Source organism: Salmo salar, chromosome 12 (genome assembly GCF_965601325.2).
Source record: "Salmo salar chromosome 12, fSalSal1, whole genome shotgun sequence".
NCBI classification, from domain to species: Eukaryota; Metazoa; Chordata; class Actinopteri; order Salmoniformes; family Salmonidae; genus Salmo; species Salmo salar.
In genome coordinates this window covers 77,678,006-77,699,148 of record NC_138302.1, presented here as the reverse complement: position 1 = coordinate 77,699,148, position 21,143 = coordinate 77,678,006, and the positions used below count along the sequence as shown (strand labels likewise).

Sequence of the window (21,143 nt, the reverse complement as noted above, 5' to 3'; positions counted from 1 at the left end):
TACTGTTTCAGTATGACAATGCCCCTGTGCAGAAAGCGAGGTCCATACAGAAATGGTTTGTCAAGATCGATGTGGAAGAACTTGACTGGCCAGCACAGAGCCCTGACCCCAACCCCATTGAACACCTTTGGGATGAATTGGAATGCCGACTGCGATCCAGACCTAATCGCCAAAAATCAGTGCCCGACCTCACTAATGCTTATGTGGCTGAATAGAAGCAAGTCCTCGCAGCGATGTTCCAACATCTAGTGGAAAGCCTTCCCAGAAGAGTGGAGGATGTTACAGCAGCAAAGTGGGGACTAACTCCATATTAATGCCCATGATTTTGGAATGAGATGTTTGACGAGCAGGTGTCCACATACTTTTAGTAATGTAGTGTACCTCTTGTTTCATAAGCCATGGTTCTAAGTGGGATGACAATGCAGCTAATTCCTTGGCAGATGATGATGACATTTCTCTGCGTATTTCTCCACTGTAGCCAGGCAGGACATGAATAATGAGTCTACATCAATCAGGCAGCCTTAATCCACTTCTCCTGACAGACTGGCAGACTGTGTGTTCTGTCTCTACCCATGAAATGCACGTCAATAGCATGGTACAGTAGTACAAGACATTGGGGTACTGTACATCACAATGTCAGTCAGACTCTCCAATAGTGGCTGAATGCAGTAGCAGAAAAAGAGTCCAGTAAATGTGTTCATTTCTACATTAAGATGTTACCAAACCATCTGAAATCCCAATCAGGCTTACAGCCACTCACATTCTTATAGTGCTTCCAGCCATATCAGATCACTATATGAGCCTTTAAAGCAATTTATGGAACACTATTGAGTGCTCTTTCTCCTTTAGAGCCTCAGTAACATTGGTACCAATACATATTGGTACCAGTATTAATAATATTTACATATCTGGCATTACTCAGCTCATATGTATTTTCTGTATTCTATACTATTCTATGGTATCTTAGTCACTTAATGTTTACATATCTGCATTATTCATCTCATACGTATATACTGTTTTCAATACTATTCTACGGTATCTCATTCACTTAATAATGTTTACATATCTTGCATTACTCAACCCATATGTATATACTGTATTCTATACTATTCTACTGTATCTTAGTCCGTTCCGCTCTGACATCGCTCATCCATATGTATATAGTCTTAATTCATTCCTACTTAGATGTGTGTGTATTGGGTATATGTTGTGCAATTTGTTAGATATTACTTGTTAGATATTACTGCACTGTCGGAGCTAGAAGTATAAGCATTTCACTACACCTGCAATAACATCTGCTAATCACGTGTATGGGACCAATACAATTGATTTGATTTTATTTAGTGGATGGAACACGCTTCCTTGGTATGAGGGAAATGTTTTGCAGTGCTGCTTCCCAAGTATGGAATGTTCGCTGGGTGTGAAATGTACCTTCAGTGACACTTAAGCGTTTCAAATGTAATGACTTCTTTCATGTTGTAAGCAATCAAAGTTTATCGATAGAAACATTTTTATATGGAAATGTAATGAGTTTTTCCCTTGGAAACAACTTTCAATATGACATTAATTTATAATCACCATTTGTGTTCTGAATGTCAAGCTTTGATTTCTGAAATTGAATTTCCCATGACAAAAAATAATCCAATAACAAAAAGGGCAATAACAAAGGGAATAACAATCATATGAGGAAAATGTATTTGTTTTGAACAAGAAATGGGCCTTTCCATTTAGGTTTGGAGAATAGCACTGGCTTCAGTCCTATGGGGGTCAATATCCCATCCATTAGACAGCTGTTGGGCATAATTTGGTTGAAGCCCCCATATAGGAGGTTAACATTTACATTTACGTCATTTAGCAGACGCTCTTATCCAGAGCGACTTACAAATTGGTGCATTCACCTTATGATATCCAGTGGAACAACCACTTTACAATAGTACATCTATATCTTTTTTTTTGGGGGGGGGGGGGTTAGAAGGATTACTTTATCCTGTCCTGGCGTCGTGATAACCCAGATATTAGTTCTACGAGATACCCTCCATCTTTACCCAGACAAAATATATAGAATTAAATGGTCTGCATGTGGATCTAAGTTGTCTTAGTGTATCTGCAGCCAGGTCTCTCAAATGCTGATGAGCCTGACGTGGCACGCCCGCCTCCCAGACTCTCCCTGCTGATGCAGAGAGAGCAGTGTTGCTATTATTGCACAACAGCCACTTATTATGGCACAGCAGTCATCACAGTCCAGTGGCCTTGTTGTGCAGCAGACGGTAGAGTTTTTTGAAGGGTCAAAGGTTATTTTTGTGGGTGGAGGTAGACCTTTTTTTACCATATTCTTTCATGCGCTTCTCAATCTTTGGTCTGGACAGAAGACTAAATACTCTGTGGTCTCTTTAGTTATTGTGGAAAAATAACATCATCCAAACAAATCATTTGTTATTTATTTTAGAAAGCTGGATCAATTCGATTTTTTTAGTTGGTTGCCAGCTATACATGGCAAGGATTTGTTATTGTAGTCTTCAAAAGCAAAGAAAAAGGTTAGAATCTGACAAGAGCTGCAAATGTTTAATCTGTGTATATATTGATTTGACATGATCGTTGATGATCAGTGCCATATCTCAAGCCAAAATCCATTGCTGTGTGGGAGGACTGATTGGGCCAATAGCCTGAGTCCTAGAGGGAGAGAGAGAGAGCAAAAGAGTAACAAAGAGAGAGAGAGTGGGAAGGTGGGACGGAGAAAGAAAGAAATAGAATTTGCACAGCAGGCTCTGCTCTGGGTGGATTTTAAGGCCACATCTTGCCTCACCATGCTGGACCTCCATCAAATATACACTTTTATAGAGTTTTTAAAGTCAGGAGGATCAGCCGAGAGGGTAGTCTTTCACCACTTCACTTTTAGATAAAAAAGGGACCATATGTTTCTGAAGTCACACAGTTAATTCTGAACAGCGTAAGTAGCTTTGTATGGCCTTCTAGACTCAGCACTGGAATGAAAGGGCTTTCAGAAAGCCCAGTGTGTGCTTTGCGGTGGTCTAAAGTACTTAAGTAAAAAATACTTTAAAGTCGTTTTTGGGCTGTCTGTACTTTACTTTTCATTACTATTTATATATTTTTTCCCCCTATTTTTACTTTAACTCTACTACATTTCTAAAGAAAATATGTACTTTTTACTCTCATACATTTTCCCTGACACCAAAAAGTACTAGTTAAATTTCAAATGCAGGACAGAATTATGCTCAGATTCACACACATCAATATAACATGTTGTACTCCCTACTGCCTCTGATCTGTCGGACTCACTAAACATAATTACTGGGTTTGTAAATTATGAGTGTCTGTCCATAAATAAATAAAAACTAAAAATGATGCGGTCTGGTTTGCTTAATATAAAGAATTTGATGTATAGCATTTACTTTTACTTTGTACTTTTACTCAAGTATGAAAATGTACTACTTTTTCTACCACTCTACTTAAGTACATTTAAAACCAGATGCTTTTATACTTTTTTCCCAGAAGTATTTTACTGGATGACTTTTGATTTTACTTCAGTCATTTTCTATTGGTATCTTTACTTTAAAGTATGATAACTGAGTACTTTTTCCACCATTGGTCTTTTGCACATTGAACTGTGCAGTCATTCCGAGCAAGTGGTGCGGGTGTAAGCACCCTTCCAGGCCTTTTCAGTGACAAAAGAGGAACCACACAGGGCAAGCAGCTGGCTGCTGTAAATAATTTGCTTTCCATTAAGTTGCCAGTAAACCTTACACTAATTGATGCCATAGTATGAAGAAACCCACTGGGCACACATTGGTTGCATCAACGTTGTTTCCACATCATTTAATTGTAGCAACGTAGAATAGACGCTGAATTGACGTCATGTGCCCAGTGGGAAGGTTGCGTTGCTGGAGGATTTTTTGTATGCATTACAGTTGAGAAGACAGTCAACAGGGGATTTGCCTCTCCGCTTTTTAATAACCTTTAAAAATGTATGGGAGCTAATAACTTGAGTCATGGAATGGGCGGCCTTGGTCGTACTGGAGAGAGACCACAGCAAATGATTTAATAATAGGTTCAACATTTTTCTATTTTGACAAATCCAAAGTGCTTTAATGGCCTTTAACCTTGCTTATATTTTGAAAGAAAGATTACAAAGGAACTCAATGGTGAGTCACTCAAAGGCCCTCATATTAGCTATAGGAATCTGTTCTACTTTTAGCAGTACAGCTGTCCCAAAAGGCCTTTTCACACTGCATTGTTCTTAGCCCCAGGCTAGACTGGCCCTGGGTTAAGGTGCAGTGTGATTACGCCTAAAGACTTCCATTCATATAATGATATACATGTCCTTATTCAAGACACTGGAAAATGAATTGAAGGTCTTGAGTAGTTTATAGAGTGTTAATGTCATGTTCGTCGTAAAGATGGGACCAAGGCGCAACGGGAATGCGTATGCTCATCTTCTTTATTGAGAAGAAAACCAAAACAAACACTTAAACAAAAACAACAAGGAAACAGTCCTGTGAGGCACACAGCTACACTTATGGAACAACTACCCACAGAAACCCATGAAAAAAAACACCCCTACTAAATAGGACCGTCAATTAGAGGCAACGAGGAACAGCTGCCTCCAATTGAAGATCAACCCAATAAACTAAACATAGAAATAGAAAGACTAGAACGAACATAGAAATAACATAGAACATAGAACATTAACCAAAAACCCTGAAACACATAAAACAAACACCCCCTGCCACGCCCTGACCAAACTACAATAACAAATAACCCCTTTACTGGTCAGGACGTGACAGTTAATGTGGCTGTGGATATTGTTTTTTTAATGTTCACCAGTAGCATACTACATCTCTCTATGAAAAGCAAAAATTACATATACGTTTTATGAACATTTTCTAGAACAGTTTTTTAGTGTGACTGTCATATGAAACAATTCCAAGATTCACATCAAGATTCCCGTTTCTATGACAACTGATCAGAAACCTTTTGGTACACTTTTTTCTAAGATTTTACAGGGAGTAATATTTGGGGTGTATTTTATTGATGGTACTGTTATTCCCTTGTTGCAGGGCTTCATATACTGACATGGTCCATGGCTAAAACAATTACCCTGTTTGGGTTAAGTCGTAACACAGCCAGGGAAGTACATCAGCACAGTTCTTATCTGTGATTGACAGGGAGAGTGGGAGAGAGGAAGATGGATGAGCCTTTGAAGGAGAGGGATGTAAAAGAACAGAAATGTACAAAACCAAGCATAGGATTGGAGCAGCGAATACAAGTCTGCAACTGTAGATTACCCTGCACATGTCCTGTCCAGCAGTCTACACTAGTGGTTCTCAACTCCAGTCCTCGAGTACCCCAAAAAACACACATTTTTGCTGTAGACCCGGATAAACATAGCTGATTCGGCTCATTGAGGGCCTGATGATTACTTGGAGTTTAATCAGGTGTGCTTGTCCGAGGCTACAATAAAAATGTGTACTGTTGAATGTACTCTAGGAGGGGAGTTGGGAAATACAGTTGGGAGTCTACACATGATGAGACATATTCCTCACCTACTGAATAGGGAATAGAAGTCAGATCAAAACAGTGCCAGTATCCCCATGGGCCAATGGGTGAGTCAGACTGCTGGCATAGGCTGTTCAGGAAAGTATGGAAACAGTGCAGCCTTCTTCTAAATGGAAAATAAGAATGTTATCTGTCCCTTCCTACTGCTATTCTGTCAAGGAGAATAACGATTATCAGGAGTTAGCCTGTGTCCTCATAAACATAATAACTAATAAATCAATCAACATAGATGTTTTCTTTTCAACCGTGAGAAAACATTAAAAGGCTAAAGCTTACAGACACATTAAATCTTCCACAGCAGTGAATGCTGGTCAATGAGATTGGACAAAGAAAAACCGTTTTTTTTTTTTTTTTACAATAGAATATGATTGTCTTTATTATTCCATTGTTGTGATGGAATTGTTTAGCTGCCTGGGGGTACTATTTGGCGTGTATCGAACATTAGGTATTGAGGGTCTGTGGGGATTGGTCCTGTGACATTTTAGGAAAAAGAGTGCTGCTCAGTGTTGCAGATCTGCGCTGATACGTCGAGAGCGGATTGGTCGAACATCACACTGCTCTGTTCTCAGGCTTTCTGAATGGGGAGAACGGGCCAATTAAACATTGCAAGCTACCCTACCCAAACGCTTGAGACGTGAAGAAACATCGATGAACTGCTCGTATTTTAAAGGAATGCAAGCATCCTTCCTTCAACGAGTTCAAGTGTATTGTGGTTAGTCGCGCGCCAGCATCCAGGACCCGATTCAGCAATAGAGGCACGGGCTCCACCAAAAGGTAAGATACCGTAATTCTTTAGATAAGAAGAGTCGGCACGTTGTATTTTCACCATATTATGGTTGTAGTATTTTTTTTCTTTCTCTGATTATCGAGTCCCGTAAAGCGCAAGGTTCGACCATCTTATTTGCCTTCTATAGTATGCTTAAATTAGGTTAGATCTGCCTAAACAACGGCAATAGTCAAGTCACTGATCTTAACCTGCTCTGTTGATGTACATAGTAGCACGCTATATCTTGCTCACTTCTCGGGTTGTAGTAACTAGAGAGCAGTCCAGTCTTTTTTTATTGAGCGCCTCTTCACCTGCAACAGGAGTGGCAACTCCTTTATTTTTTATGTAGCAGCCTACACAGTTTCATACCTGGTTTCAAGTTGTGTAAATGATTTCCCTCTATGAGTCCTAATGAAACTGAAAAGTGTATATATTTGTATGTAGGTATTTCACCAGGTAGTTATAATAAGAATAAAATAAAGCCCACATATCAGGTGTCACACAGCTCCTTATTATGCAAATGTTATACAGTCCATGATCTCTAGTTATATACCTATTACCTTACTATGATGACAACTACAGTAGAGAAATACATTTTATTTGATTTCCAAATATCCCTACAAGGCCCTATCCAGAACAAGGATAAAGGCTTCATTCCCAGTTACATTCAACCCATTTCAAAACCCTTTGGGTTTAGGTCAGCGGTATCAAAGTTATTTTTTCTTGGGGTCCCTTTGTGTTCATGTCAGGATGAATGCACATTGGCAAAATATGACCACAGGAAATAAAGCTTTATTCTAACATACCCATAGTAGCTCACTTGGTGGTGTAGAATCAGATGGTAGGCTACTGTATGCACATTAAGCCTTGGATGAGTTAATAAGACAATGGATTCACATAAAAGTGAACAACAACATGGGGATGCTCAGTAACAATTTAATATCACCTCATAATTACTGTGTACATTACATGCAATCCAATGCATTTTGTCCATGGTCACTACTGGCTCATTGCTTAAACAAATAAACACTTTTACGGTAGACTTTGATTAGAGTTGATGAAAATCCTATAGGGTTAACACTAATAAGATGAGATATGCCATGAACCAGATACATCCCACTACGTTTGTGACTACATTTCCCATTTGAGTCTTATGTACCTCTTATGTACCATTTCCAAGATTGTCTTTTTTGTACATTTTATAAAACTACAGACTCAGAGCTTCAAAATGGTATATCATACACTGCAGTTGGGGGAAACCATGGGAATGTTATGCTTATATGAAATGTGATAAACTTGTTATTCCACTTTGTAGACAAGTACCAGAAAATCCCCTTAAGTTTTTCACAATCGTGAGCTCTTTTTTGAGTATGCCTATTCAGCATCATTCACACCCTCTTAAGCCTTAACACCACCCATCTCTTTAAGTAGTCACTGTGAGTGATTAAGGTAGTGTAGTGAACAAGCAGTGAAAGTAGTAGCCTACAATAAATAACATCTCCAGGTAAAAATACATTATCTAGTCCATGGCCTATATCCTAACATGTTGTTCTTCACATTGTCTCTGGTAAACACATTATATATCAAATCAAACTACCTCCCAGACACATCTAGCTAAGTGGATGTGTCTCTATTGTCTAGACCTGTCCACATGTTCATAAAGCATGTGATGGCCGTAATCACCCCCAGACACACCTGGCTAAATTTATGGTTCATGGAGCCTAATCATCTGGCTAATGTAGCAAGCCAGCAACCCATACAGTTTGTCATACACTTAGCTAGCTAAGCAACATGCATGAAGTGACGCAGTATTACTTTGCAGGTAAAGCTAACCAAAGCTAGGCTTCAACTAGCAATGCAAACGGATTTCTGACAAAATTATTTACAATTTATAATGTTAGCTGGCGTTAGATACCAAGCAACTAACGTTAGCTAGCAAAGTTTCATGTTGGCTATCTAACGTTATCTAGCTAGCTAACAGAAGGCTTTAACTAGCAATGCAAATGACTTTATAACATGAGATACAAATATCTGTACATGAAGCTAACTTTTACTTGTCCAAATACATGGATGCATGCGTCACAGCAGACTGGAATTCCTTTGATTAAGTAAAAGGTCCTATGTCATTTGCGTTTCGTCTGCTCAGCTCTCTTGGGACGTTACAGTGGGGGGAAAAAGTATTTGATCCCCTGCTGATTTTGTACGTTTGCCCACTTACAAAGAAATGATCAGTCTATAATTTTAATGGTAGGTTTATATGAACAGTGAGAGACAGAATAACAACAAAAAAATACAGAAAAACGCATGTGTAACGGCTATTGTCGGGAATAGAGGACCAAAACGCAGCAGGAATGTGGATGCTCATCTTGTTATTTATTTTAAAATAAAGAGAACACCAAAATAACAAAACGAAGAACTCACGAACAACAAAACAGTCTTGTCAGGCTCACACAGGCAAAACAAGAAACAATCTCCCACAAACACTTAACCAAACACATACCCATATATAGGATTCTCAATCAGAGGCAACTAGAAAACACCTGCCTCCAATTGAGAGTCCAACCCTAATCAACTAGACATAGAAATACAACAGACTAGAAACCACATAGAAATACAAACATAGAACATAAACCCGGAACTAACTAAACCAACACCCTACTAAATAAATCACCACCCCAAACCACATAAACAAAATACCCTCTGCCACGTCCTGACCAAACTACAATAACCCTTATACTGGTCAGGACGTGACAGCATGTCAAAAATGTTATAAAATAATTTCCATTTTAATGAGGGAAATAAGTATTTGACCCCTCTGCAAAACATGACTTAGTACTTGGTGGCAAAACCCTTGTTGGCAATCACAGAGGTCAGACGTTTCTTGTAGTTGGCCACCAGGTTTGCACACATCTCAGGAGGGATTTTGTCCCACTCCTCTTTGCAGATCTTCTCCAAGTCATTAAGGTTTCGAGGCTGACGTTTGGCAACTCGAACCTTCAGCTCCCTCCACAGATTTTCTATGGGATTAAGGCCTGGAGACTGGCTAGGCCACTCCAGGACCTTAATGTGCTTCTTCTTGAGCTACTCCTTTGTTGCCTTGGCCGTGCGTTTTGGGTCATTGTCATGCTGGAATACCCATCCACAACCCATTTTCAATGCCCTGGCTGAGGGAAGGAGGTTCTCACCCAAGATTTGACGGTACATGGCACCGTCAAATGATGCGGTGAAGTTGTCCTGTCCCCTTAGCAGAAAAACACCCCAAAGCATAATGTTTCCACCTCCATGTTTGACGGTGGAGATGGTGTTCTTGGGGTCATAGGCAGCATTCCTTCTCCTCCAAACACGGCGAGTTGAGTTGATGCCAAAGAGCTCCATTTTGGTCTCATCTGACCACAACACTTTCATCCAGTTGTCCTCTGAATCATTCAGATGTTCATTGGCAAACTTCAGATGGGCATGTATATGTATTCTTGAGCAGGGGGACCTTGCGGGCGCTGCAGGATTTCAGTCCTTCACGGCGTAGTGTGTTACCAATTGTTTTCTTGGTGACAATGGTCCCAGCTGCCTTGAGATCATTGACAAGATCCTCCCGTGTAGTTCTGGGCTGATTCCTCACCATTCTCATGATCATTGCAACCCCACGAGGTGAGATCTTGCATGGAGCCCCAGGCCGAGGGATATTGACAGTTCTTTTGTGTTTCTTCCATTTGCGAATAATCGCACCAAATGTTGTCACCTTCTCACCAAGCTGCTTGGTGATGGTCTTGTAGCCCATTCCAGCCTTGTGTAGGTCTACAATCTTGTCCCTGACATCCTTGAGTTGTAGGGGTTTAATGGCACAGGCAGGGAGCCCAGCCAACAGCGAGTTGCAGTAATCCAGACGGGAGATGACAAGTGCCTGGATTAGGACCTGCGCCGCTTCCTGTGTGAGGCAGGGTCGTACTCTGCGAATGTTGTAGAGCATGAACCTACAGGATCGGGTCACCGCCTTGATGTTAGTGGAGAACGACAGGGTGTTGTCCAGGATCACGCCAAGGTTCTTAGCACTCTGGGAGGAGGACACAAGGGAGTTGTCAACCGTGATGGCGAGATCATGGAACGGGCAGTCCTTCCCCGGGAGGAAGAGCAGCTCCGTCTTGCCGAGGTTCAGCTTGAGGTGGTGATCCGTCATCCACACTGATATGTCTGACAGACATGCAGAGATGCGATTCGCCGCCTGGTTATCAGAAGGGGGAAAGGAGAAGATTAATTGTGTGTCGTCTGCATAGCAATGATAGGAGAGACCATGTGAGGATATGACAGAGCCAAGTGACTTGGTGTATAGCGAGAATAGGAGAGGGCCTAGAACAGAGCCCTGGGGGACGCCAGTGGTGAGAGCGCGTGGTGCGGAGACAGATTCTCGCCACGCCACCTGGTAGGAGCGACCTGTCAGGTAGGACGCAATCCAAGCGTGGGCCGCGCCGGAGATGCCCAACTCGGAGAGGGTGGAGAGGAGGATCTGATGGTTCACAGTATCAAAGGCAGCAGATAGGTCTAGAAGGATGAGAGCAGAGGAGAGAGAGTTAGCTTTAGCAGTGCGGAGAGCCTCCGTGACACAGAGAAGAGCAGTCTCAGTTGAATGCCCAGTCTTGAAACCTGACTGATTAGGATCAAGAAGGTCATTCTGAGAGAGATAGCAGGAGAGCTGGCCAAGGACGGCACGTTCAAGAGTTTTGGAGAGAAAAGAAAGAAGGGATACTGGTCTGTAGTTGTTGACATCGGAGGGATCGAGTGTAGGTTTTTTCAGAAGGGGTGCAACTCTCGTTCTCTTGAAGACGGAAGGGACGTAGCCAGCGGTCAAGGATGAGTTGATGAGCGAGGTGAGGTAGGGGAGAAGGTCTCCGGAAATGGTCTGGAGAAGAGAGGAGGGGATAGGGTCAAGTGGGCAGGTTGTTGGGCGGCCGGCCGTCACAAGACGTGAGATTTCTTCTGGAGAGAGAGGGAGCTGGGAGCCAGAAATCTTTCTGATTGAGAGGGGGTCAAATACTTATTTCCCTCATTAAAATGCTAATCAATTTATAACATTTTTGACATGCGTTTTTCTGGATATTTTTGTTGTTATTCTGTCTCTCACTGTTCACATAAACCTACCATTAAAATTATAGACTGATCCTTTCTTTATCAGTGGGCAAACATACAAAATCAGCAGGGGATCAAATACTTTCCCCCCCCGCTGTATATCATGTCAATCCAGTTCACAATGACAATGTTCAATATTCCAAGAATCATACATTTTTTGTTCGTCTCCATCATGGATGTCGTGTTTGCCCTTTGCTTGTAAATGTAATCCAGTGAGAGTTGTTTTATACAAGAGCCCACTGGGCACACACTGGTTGAATCAACATTGTTTCCATGTAATTTCAGTAAAATGAAGTTCCCTTACGAAAAAAGATTGCAGTCAGAATGCAGTATAACCGCAGTACACTGCAGTATAAGTGTAGTTAGAGTGCAGTATAACTGCAGAATTCAGCAAATACTGTGTCCAAAATAACAGTTTAATAAAAATGGACAACTGCAAACGTGTTGCTACAGCTATGAACAACATTGCTGCCCTAACTGCCTCTATCGAGAAAAAATAAGAAAATGTAATATTGCATTGTCGTTATGGGGTATTGTGTGTAGATTAAATATAAATAACTGTATCAATTTTAGAATAAGGCTGTAACGTAACAAAATGTGAAAAAAGTCAAGGGGTCTGAATACTTTCCGAATGCACTGTATCACTTGTTGGCCTATCCCTCTGTACTGGTACATATCTACTACTCACACCACTCTACTTCTCCATCCCTCTTGAGCCTTCTTCTACTTACTTTACTGCCTCAGCATACTACAACTTCTGCACTACTCTAACCATGGAAACCTCAACCTGCCTCTCTCGCACCGGACATTTCTGATCCCCAGACCCATGGGCACTCCTGCAATTAACACATACCATTACTTTCCCCAATGCTACACATTCCTTTGTCTCATGCCCTTCTGCACACTTCTCACACCTAGGAACCTCCCTCCTACACACTGGTGCCACATGCCCATAAGCTTGACACCTGTAACAATGTAATATATTCGGCACAAAAGCTTGCTCAACATCAAAAGCTTGCTCAACATCAAAACTCAAAAGAACAGACAAGAACAGACGACTGTTTCTGTTTCACCACTCATGCCACCCTGTCTGCGTCGCACCAAATGACGAGCATCACAAACACTGTGAATCTTCCTCTTCAGTTGGTCAACTTTCACATTTACCACTACCCCAGTAATCACTCCTTTCAATGGCACTCTTTTCATGAGAGCAAAACAATTCACGTCTTGTTCCCATTTGTTTAACATGGAGCACCTGCTCCCTCTTACCAGGAGAAGCACAAACAATTATCACCAGACCACTTCTGGTTACCTTCACTGATTCCACAGCACCCAACTCTGTTTTCACCCACCCTGAAACCACAAATGGCTTTTTTTCTAAAAAGTCACTCCTACCATAAGAGACTCATCTTTATCCTGACCCTTGGTGCAAGCCTCAGACTCCGAGAACTTCACCACACCTACCCCCTCCAATACATCGCCCTCACTCACTTCCATTTCTCCTCCTGTCTTCGATCCGGCGTACAGCTCACTCTGCTTACACTTTGTAAAATGTTTCCTTAAAAACCTACATGATTCTGACATGCAAAAACTTGGTATATTTGGAAAGAAGACATGTGCGAGAATATGAAGAAATGATCAGAAGATAGTTATGAGTTACATAGTTCAGAATACACAAGATCAAGCACACACAAATTATAGTTTTTTTGTTTTGAAAGTAATTTTTCCTTGATAAGCTATAAGTGAATTATTGATGACTAGAGCTGGAAACACATCAGATGGCTTCCACAACATGTGAACAATATCAGATAAAAAATGTGAAATAGATAGATAAAAACTAGAAATGGGCAGATATTTTAGTACGTGTTGTCAGGACGTTTCCAAGTGTCCCTAAACCTCTCCGAAGTGGCATATGTCTGTATATAAAAAAATGGTATTAGTCACATGCACCGAATACAACAGGTGTAGACCTTACAGTGAAATACAGTGAGCCCCTAACCGACAGTGCAGTTTAAAAAAATACGGATAAGAATAAGAGATAAAAGTAACAAGTAATTAACTTCATTGGGGTAGGGGGCAGTATTTTGACGTCCAGATGAAAAGCGTGCCCGTAGTAAACTGCCTGCTTCTCAGGCCCAGAAGGTAGGATATGCATATTATTAGTAGATTTGGATAGAAAACACTCTGAAGTTTCTAAAACTGTTTGAATGATGTCTGTGAGTATAACAGAACTCATATGGCAGGCAGAAACCTGAGAATAAAATCCAACCAGGAAGTGTGGAAATCTGAGGTTTGTAGTTTTTCAAGTGATTCCCTATCCAGTATACAGTGTCAATGGGGTCATTTTGCACTTCCTAAGGCTTCCACTAGATGTCAACAGTCTTTAGAATGTTGTTTCATGCTTCTACTGTGAATGGGGAGAGAATAAGAGCCATTGGAGTCAGATGACTGAGAAAATGACATGAGCTCAGTGGCGCGCACTCACGTGAGAGTTAGCTGTGTTCCTTTTCATTTCTGAAGACAAAGGAATCGTCCGGTTGAAATATTATGGAAGATTTATGATAAAAACATCCTAAAGATTGATTCTATACATCGTTTGACATGTTTCTATGAACTGTAATATAACTTTTTTGACTTTTCGTCTGAACTCACTGCGCGAGCACAGTGGATTTGGATTACTCGACTGAACGTGTGAACAAATGGAGGTATTTGGACATAAAGATTAACTTTATCGAACAAAACAAACATTTATTCTGGAACTGGGATTCCTGGGAGTGCATTCCGATGAAGATCATCAAAGGTAAGTGAATATTATAATGTAATTTTTGTAATTTCTGTTGACTCCAAAATGGCGGGTATCTGTATGGCTTGTTTTTATATCTGTGCGCTGTACTCAGATTATTGCAAAATTTGCTTTCGCCATAAAGCTTTTTGGAAATCTGACACAGCAGTTGCATTAACCTGTTGGGGCTAGGGGGCAGTATTTGCACGGCCGGATAAAAAACGTACCCGATTTAATCTGGTTACTACTCCTGCCCAGTAACTAGAATATGCATATAATTATTGGCTTTGGATAGAAAACACCCTAAAGTTTCTAAAACTGTTTGAATTGTGTCTGTGAGTATAACAGAACTCATTTGGCAGGCCAAAACCTGAGAAGATTCCTTACAGGAAGTGGCCTGTCTGACCATTTCTTGCCCTCCTTGATCATCTCTAACAAATACAGGGGATCTCTGGCATGACGTGACACTTCCTACGGCTCCCATGGGCTCTCAGAAGGCGGGAAAAAGCTGAACGATGTAATTCCATCCCCAGGCTGAAACACATTAGCGCGTTTGGCAAGTGCTCTATCAGAGGGCCATTAGACTGAGGCTCATGCATGAGGGGATGGCATGCTTTTACTTTCACTCTCTTTGTAATAAAAAACGATTTCCCGGTCGGAATATTATAGCTTTTTTGTGAGAAAAATTGCATAAAAATTGATTTTAAACAGTGGTTGACATGCTTCGAAGTACGGTAATGGAATATTTAGAATTTTTTTGTCACGAAATGCGCCATGCTCGTCACCCTTATTTACCCTTTCGGATAGTGTCTTGAACGCACGATTAAAAACGCCGCTATTTGGATATAACAATGGATTATTTGGGACCAAACCAACATTTGTTATTGAAGTAGAAGTCCTGGGAGTGCATTCTGATGAAGAACAGCAAAGGTAATAACATTTTTCTTATAGTAAATCTGACTTTGGTGAGTGCTAAACTTGCTGGGTGTGATGCCGGGCTATCTACTGAGAATATTGCAAAATGTGCTTTCACCGAAAAGCTATTTTAAAATCGGACATATCGAGTGCATAGAGGAGTTCTGTATCTATAATTCTTAAAATAATTTATGTTTTTTGTGAACGTTTATCGTGAGTAATTTAGTAAATTCACCGGCAGTGTTCGGTGGGAATGCTAGTCACATGCTAATGTAAAAAGCTGTTTTTTGATATAAATATGAACTTGATTGAACAAAACATGCATGTATTGTATAACATAATGTCCTAGGGTTGTCATCTGATGAAGATCAAAGGTTAGTGCTGCATTTAGTTGTGGTTTGGGTTTATGTGACATTATATGCTAGCTTGAAAAATGGGTGTCTGATTATTTCTGGCTGGGTACTCTGCTGACATAATCTAATGTTTTGCTTTCGTTGTAAAGCCTTTTTGAAATCAGACAGTGTGGTTAGATTAACGAGAGTCTTGTCTTTAAAATGGTGTAAAATAGTAATATGTTTGAAAAATTGAAGTTTTTGCATTTTTGAGGTTTTTGAATAACGCGCCACGGGATTACACTGGCAAGCGTCCCACCTAGCCCATAGAGGTTAAGGAGAAGTGTATCTATAATTCTTTGAATAACAGTTGAATATTTTATCAACGTTTATGATGAGTATTTCTGTAAATTGATGTGCTCATTCACCGGAAGTTTTGGGAGGCAAAACATTTCTGAACATTACACGCCAATGGAAAATGGGGTTTTTGGATATAAATATGAACTTTATCGAGCAAAACATACATGTATTGTGTAACATGGCATCCTATGAGTGCCATCTGATGAAGATCATCAAAGGTCAGTGATTAATTTTAGCTGTTTTTCTGTTTTTTGTGACGCCTCTTCTTGCTTGGAAAATGGCTGTGTGGGTTTTCTTGTCTAGGCGCTGTCCTAACATAATCTAATGTTGTGCTTTCGCCGAAAAGCCTTTTTGAAATCGGACACTGTGGTTGGATTAACGAGAGGTGTATCTTTAAAATGGGATATAATAGTTGAATGTTTGAGAAATTTGAATTATGAGATTTTTGTTGTTTTGAATTTGTCGCCCTGCTATTTCACTGGCTGTTGAATAGTGTGTCCCGCGGGTGGGACGCTAGCGTCCCACATACCCCAGAGAGTTTAAAGAGCAGCAGTAATGTGCGGGGGCACCGGTTAGTTGAGGTAGTATGTACATTTTAGTCATTTAGCAGACGCTCTTATCCAGAGCAACTTACAGTAGTGAATGCATACATTTCATACAATTTCATTTTTTTTTTTTTGTTCCTGTGTATGTACATGTAGGTAGAGTTAATTAAAGTGACTGCATAGATGACAATAGAGAGAGGCAGTGGTGTGGAGAGGGGAGGGGGAGGGCAATGCGAATAGTCTGGGTAGCAATTTGACTAGATGTTCAGGAGTCTTATGGCTTGGGGGTAGAAGCTGTTTAGAAGCCTCTTGGACCTAGACTTGGCGCTCCGGTACCGCTTGCCATGTGGGAGCAGGGAAAACAACCTATGACTAAGGTGGCTGGAGTCTTTGACAATATTTTAGGGCCTTCCTCTGACACTGCCTGGTATAGAGGTCCTGGATGGCAGGATGTACTGGGCCATTCACACTACCCTCTGTAGTGCCTTGCGGTCGGAGGCTGAGCAGTTGCCATACAAGGCAGTGATGCAACCAGTCCGGATGCTCTTGATGGTGCAGCTGTAGAACCTTGAGGATCTGAGGATCCATGCCAAATCTTTTCATTCTACTGAGGGGAATAGGTTTTGTCGTGCCTGCTTCATGACTGTCATGGTGTGTTTGGATCATGTGTTGGTGATGTGGACAACCAAGGAACTTGAAGCTCTCAACCTGCTCCACTGCCGCCCCGTCGATGAGAATGGGGGCATGCTCAGTCCTCTTTTTCTGTAGTCCACAATCATCTCCTTTCTCTTGATCACGTTGAGGGAAAGGTTGTTGTCCTGGCACCACACGGCCAGGTCTCTGACCTCCTCCCAATAGCCTGTCTCGTTGATCAGGCCTACCACTGTTGTGTCATCGGCAAATTTAATGATGGTGTTGGAGTCATGCCTGGCCGTGCAGACATGAGTGAACAGGGAGTACAGGAGGGGGCTGAGCATGCACCCCTGAGGGGCCCCTGTGTTGAGGATCAGCGTGGCGGATGTGTTGTTACCTACTCTTACCAACTGGAGGCGGCCCGTCAGGAAGTCCAGGATCCAGTTGCAGAGGGAGGTGTTTAGTCCCAGGGTCCTTAGCTTATTGATGAGCTTTGAGGGCACTTTGGTGTTGAACGCTGAGCTGTAGTGAATGAATAGCATTCTCACATAGGTGCTCCTTTTGTCCAGGTGGGAAAGGGCAGTGTGGAGGGCAATAGAGATTGCATCATCAGTGGATCTGTTGGGGCGGTATGCAAATTGGAGTGGGTCTAGGGTTTCTGGGATGATGGTGTTGATGTGAGCCATGACCAGCCTTTCAAAGCACTTCATGGCTACAGACGTGAGTGCTACGGGTCGGTAGTCATTTAGGCAGGTTACCTTAGTGTTCTTGGGTACAGGCACTATGGTGGTCTGCTTAAAACATGATGGTATTACAGACTCGGACAGGGAGAAGTTGAAAATGTCAGCGAAGACACTTGCTGTTTGGTCAGCGCATGCTCGCCGTACACGTCCTGGTAATCCGTCTGTCCCTGCGGCCGTGTGAATGTTGAATGTCACATCGGCTGCAGAGAGTGTGATCACACAGTCTTCCGCTACAGCTGGTGCTCTCATGCCTGTTTCAGTGTTATTTGCCTCGAAGCGAGCATAGAAGTATTTTAGCTCGTCTGGTAGGCTCGTGTCACTGGGCAGCTCTTGGCTGTGCTTCCCTTTGTAGTCTAATGGTCTGCAGGCCCTGCCACATCCGATGAGCGCCAGAGCCAGTGTAGTACGACTCAATCTTAGTCCTGTATTGACGCTTTGCCTGTTTGATGGTTCGTCGGAGGACATAGCAGGATTTCTTATAAGCTTCCGGGTTAGAGTCCCGCTCCTTGAAAGTGGCAGCTTTAGCATTTAGCTCTGTGCGGATGCTGCCTGTAAACCATGGCTTCTGGTTGGGGTATGTACCTAGGGTCACTGTGGGGATGATGTCATTAATGCACTTATTGATGAAGCCAGTGACAGATGTGGTGTACTCCTCAATGCCATTGGAGGAATCCCGGAACATATTCCAGTCTGTGCTAGCAAAACAGTCCTGTAGCTTAGCATCTGCTTCATCTGACCCCTTTTTTTTAATCAATCTAATCACTGGTGCTTCCTGCTTTAATTTTTTCTTGTAAGCAGGAATCGGGAGGATGGAATTATGGTCAGATTTGCCAAATGGAGGGCAAGGGAGAGCTTTGTATGCATCTCTGTGTGTGGAGTATAGGTGGTCCAGAGTTCTTTTCCCTCTGGTTGCACATTTAACATGCTGATAGAAATTTGGTAAAACTGATTTAAGTTTCCCTGCATTAGACCATTCCAGTGCTATTACATATTTGCAATCCCTAAATGCTATTTGTTCAGTATAAAAACACAATTTTGACCATATCAGCCTCACTCAAACATTGTGGCGGTGTTATGTGGGTACATTCAAGTGTCCTTTCAAACTCTCCAAAGTGTCCAAATCAAATCAAATCCAATTTTATTGGTCACATACACATATTTAGCAGATGTTATTGCGGGTGTGGCGAAATGCTTGTATTCCTAGCTCCAATAGTGCAGTAATATCTAAAAATTCACAACAATACACACAAATCTAAAAGTTAAATAATGGAATTAAGAAATATATAAATATTAGGACGAGCAATGTCGGAGTGGCATTGACTAAAATACAGTAGAATAGAATACAGTATCTATGAATTAATGAAATTTGAATGAACTTAATGAATGAATGAATGAATTACATTTTATTTTCCTGTCAAATCGCCAATTGGCAACCCATCCCTTAAGGGATTAATTGACACATAAAGAAACATTAAAATAATTCACTATGGTAATTAAATGATAATTATTCTTATATACATATGAAATGAGTAAAGCAGTATGTAAACATTAGTAATGTGACTAGTGTTCCATTATTAAAATGACCAATGATTCTGTCTATATACACTGCTCAAAAAAATAAAGGGAACTAAAATAACACATCCTAGATCTGAATGAATGAAATAATCTTATTAAATACTTTTTTCTTTACATAGTTGAATGTGCTGACAACAAAATCACACAAAAATAATCAATGGAAATCCAATTTATCAACCCATGGAGGTCTGGATTTGGAGTCATACTCAAAATTAAAGTGGAAAACCACACTACAGGCTGATCCAACTTTGATGTAATGTCCTTAAAACAAGTCAAAATGAGGCTCAGTAGTGTGTGTGGCCTCCACGTTCCTGCATTACCTCCCTACAACGCCTGGGCATGCTCCTGATGAGGTGGCGGATGGTCTCCTGAGGGATCTCCTCCCAGACCTGGACTAAAGCATCCGCCAACTCCTGGACAGTCTGTGGTGCAACGTGGCGTTGGTAGATGGAGCGAGACGTGATGTCCCAGATGTGCTCAATTGGATTCAGGTCTGGGGAACGGGCGGGCCAGTCCATAGCATCAATGCCTTCCTATTGCAGGAACTGCTGACACACTCCAGCCACATGAGGTCTAGCATTGTCTTGCATTAGGAGGAACCCAGGACCAACCGCACCAGCATATGGTCTCACAAGGGGTCTGAGGATCTCATCTCGGTACCTAATGGCAGTCAGGCTACCTCTGGCGAGCACATGGAGGGCTGTGCGGCCCCCCAAAGAAATGCCACCCCACACCATGACTGACCCACCGCCAAACCGGTCATGCCTGAGGATGTTGCAGGCAGCAGAACGTTCTCCATGGCGTCTCCAGACTCTGTCAAGTCTGTCACATGTGCTCAGTGTGAACCTGCTTTCATCTGTGAAGGGCGCCAGTGGCGAATTTGCCAATCTTGGTGTTCTCTGGCAAATGCCAAACGTCCTGCACGGTGTTGGGCTGTAAGCACAACCCCCTCCTGTGGACGTCGGGCCCTCATACCACCCTCATGGAGTCTGTTTCTGACCGTTTTGAGCAGACACATGCACATTTGTGGCCTGCTAGAGGTCATTTTGCAGGGCTCTGGCAGTGCTCCTCCTGCTCCTCCTTGCACAAAGGCGGAGGTAGCAGTCCTGCTGCTGGGTTGTTGCCCTCCTACGGCCTCCTCCACGTCTCCTGATGTACTGGCCTGTCTCCTGGTAGCGCCTCCATGCTCTGAACACTACGCTGACAGACACAGCAAACCTTCTTGCCACAGCTCGCATTGATGTGCCATCCTGGATGAGCTGCACTACCTGAGCCACTTGTGTGGGTTGTAGACTCCGTCTCATGCTACCACTAGAGTGAAAGCACCGCCAGCATTCAAAAGTGACCAAAACATCAGCCAGGAAGCATAGGAACTGAGAAGTGGTCTGTGGTCACCTGCAGAACCACTCCTTTATTGGGGGTGTCTTGCTAATTGCCTATAATTTCCACCTGTAGTCTATTCCATTTGCACAACAGCATGTGAAATTTATTGTCAATCAGTGTTGCTTCCTAAGTGGACAGTTTGATATCACAGAAGTGTGATTGACTTGGAGTTACATTGTGTTGTTTAAGTGTTCTCTTTATTTTTTTGAGCAGTGTATATAGGGCAGCAGCCTCTAAGGTGCAGGGTTGAGTAACCAGGTGGTAGCCGGTTAGGGATTTAAAAGTCTGATGGCCTTGAAATAGAAGCTGTTTTCAGTCTCCCGGTCCCAGCTTTGATGCACCTATACTGACCTCACCTTCTGGAGGATTGCAGGGTGAACAGGCCGTGGCTTGGGTGGTTGGTGTCCTTGATGATCT

At 42.0% G+C, this 21,143-nt stretch overlaps 1 protein-coding gene across 1 annotated transcript in view; it reads left to right on the top strand.

The window, feature by feature from the left end:
* Positions 1-6,078: 6,078 nt before the first annotated feature.
* Positions 6,079-21,143, top strand: part of LOC106565868 (rap1 GTPase-activating protein 1) — a 166,956-nt gene continuing 151,891 nt past the window's right edge. Inside the window, exon 1 of the mRNA XM_082959304.1 lies at positions 6,079-6,348. The gene's annotated coding sequence lies outside the window, so the exon portion shown is untranslated. The remainder of the gene's footprint in view (positions 6,349-21,143) is intronic.